This window comes from Vitis vinifera, chromosome 12 (genome assembly GCF_030704535.1).
Source record: "Vitis vinifera cultivar Pinot Noir 40024 chromosome 12, ASM3070453v1".
In the NCBI taxonomy this organism is placed as follows: Eukaryota; Viridiplantae; Streptophyta; class Magnoliopsida; order Vitales; family Vitaceae; genus Vitis; species Vitis vinifera.
In genome coordinates this window covers 4723603-4726420 of record NC_081816.1, presented here as the reverse complement: position 1 = coordinate 4726420, position 2818 = coordinate 4723603, and positions in this window count along the sequence as shown.

Sequence of the window (2818 nt, the reverse complement as noted above, 5' to 3'; positions counted from 1 at the left end):
CCTTGCGTCATTGGGGTCCTCGCAGTAGCCAGATGGACACTCTCTTTCAACTGAAGATGATTCCTGCCTCAATCAACCTGCAAAAGACGTCCAGACAGGTTGTTCGGACACACCCTCCGATGGTCTTGTTAGCCTTCTCTCTGATAATCAATCTTCCCTTTTTGCTGAGTGAGAAAGCTTACATTCTCTCTTCGCATGAGGGCCTCTTTTATAATGTCTAGGGTCCTCGCAATAGCCAGATGGACGCTCCCTTTCAACTGAAGATGATTCCTGCCTCAATCAACCTGCAAAAGACGTCCGGACACACCATCCGATGGTCTTATTAGCCTTCTTTCTGATAATCAATCTTCCATTTTTGCTGAGTAAGAAAGCTTACCTTCTCTCTTCGCATGAGGGCCCCTTTTATAGTGTCAGAAGCTCTGTCCCTTTTAATGGTGGGAAAACTTTTTGGCTTGTCATGATGGCGTTAAGGTAGTGGCAGAGCCATCATCGTTCTGCAGGCGGCTGTCAGAAATCGTAGGAGATGACTTGTCGTCATTCCTGTCCTTTTACTCTGCTGGCGGCAGAATGCGAGTTGTGACAAGTTGTCTGAAGTGACTTAGTATGGTCCCGTCGGAAGCGCCTCTGGCAGTGTAGACCAGACGACCCGCGTTTCACAGCCAAGGCTTCTAGTTAAGTTGTTAGCTCTGGGTCCGAACAACATATCCGAACAAGAGAGGGGATCGTCCGGATAGTGGATTTGAGAGTGTCGTATGCCCCCCTGAGGCGATCCAGATAGAGAGTTGGTGTGCCACATGTCCCATGGAGGGGTGCTGCGAGGTTGCCACGTGGGCGTTTGGAGGTGGTCCCTACAGGGAGTACTGACAACAAAATCCTTTTTGGTTAGCTTTATCTGAGTGAGCGGTCAATGTACATGCTATAAGGTGTGTCCATATGATGTTTTACGGTATAATTCGGGTTTCATTATAATTAAGAACTTAACTCTATTTAAGTTTTTTGTAAATCAAACTTAATTCTAGTGCAATTCAAGTGGACATCCTTTATAAAAAAAATTAACCTTTATTAAATTTATAAATTTAATTTAAATAAACATTTAGAATGAAAAACTAGAATGAACTGTTTAAGAGATAAAATAGTTATGGAAGTTTTTAAAAAAGTAAACCAAATAGGTGAATGTGTTATAAAATGAAAGGAATAGATGAAGAAAACAACTGAGAATATAATGTTTGTAAAAGCAAATAATAAAGGTCAAAAATATCGCAATGGGTCATTTCTCAATAAAATTAAAGTGAGAGGTCATTTTTACAGTTTCATAGTAATTTTGGTCTATGTATCTAAATAAACATAAAATCTTTTTAAAAGTTTGAGAAGATATTAATCAAGGTTTTTCGACCTTGATACGTTCTTAAAAATCTATTTTTAATATAATTGATTAAGGTATAAGAAATCGATTGAATCAATTAGGCTCAACGGGTGAAAGAAAGCAAAAATCTTAAAAATTGGTAAAACCTTGGTTCAACTAATCAAAGCTAAATCTCAATTGATTAAGCCAATTAGGTGACGATAACCCCAATAGCTAGTAGTCAATTAAGCTAATTGGGCTTTACTTTAAAACAACGTTGATGATAGGATTTTCACTAAATAAATAATTAAAAAAAAAATTTGAAATATTCGTTCAACACTAAATTAGAATTCGTTAATGGATTTTTAATTATTGTTTAATCTGTACGGACGTAGCAAATAGGGTGACATTTGTAGACACACCAGCTCTTCTACATGGGGCCAGATCTCTTCTACAAGAACTAAAAAAATAAAAAATAAAAATCTTCTAAAAAAATATCAGAAAGGGACAAGAGCAGTGGATATTTCTAAAACCTTGTGACGTGGCAGAATTTCATTGCACCACAGCAGACAAAGTATCAGGTTTGCACAGAAGCCAAGAAAGCCTAAAAGTGATTCTAGAACCTTCTGGATGAGACTTCTTTTGGACCCCTAATTTGGGTTTATACATACTTTTTTTTCCTCCACGTGTATGACAACACACCATTATGTGGCCTTTCTTTTCGGGAGTGAATGGATTTCCACGTGGCCATCTATTCTTACAATTCAAGTTTGTAATGTTTTATGGCTTGAAAATTTTGCCACCGATTATTTGTTACGTATCTATTCATTTGTATTTTTATATTTTTGTCTATTATTCTCATTCAATGACTTAAATTGCTTCAGATGAAATTTTGTTTCATTTTTCCTAGAACAATCACAAACACTTTTTGTTTTTTTATTATGGATCGACTACCAAAAATTCAATGCGTAATTTCATTTGATACTTTAACATTATGTTTATATTTATAATAAACTTCAAATTATTCATTTTATCATATGAATAATTTTACAGAGAGTTGACTTTCTAATAAAAAAAATGTAAAAAATGGTCTTTTTTTTAATCCTAATTTAATTTGTGAAGTTATTATCGTCATTGTAATAAAAATATATATTTTTAAAAATATTTCAATTAAAAAAAATCCAAATCCAAAAGTCAAATAATTCAAAATCCAAATCCAAGTGATAGTGAACCCAAGCAAATATTCATGAACAAAGTAAAAAAATTTATCCCTGATGAGGTAGATTGCTTGCAAATATAAGGTTATGAAATATTAATTTAAAAAATACCCAATCTTTTATACAATATTATTTCCTTAATTCATGATAAAGTTGATTCGTCAAAGATTCTTTAGACCAATATAAAGAATAACTTACATCGCAGATAATAATTTATGATTATTATTAAAAATATAAAAATTAGGGTAAGTGAACCTTC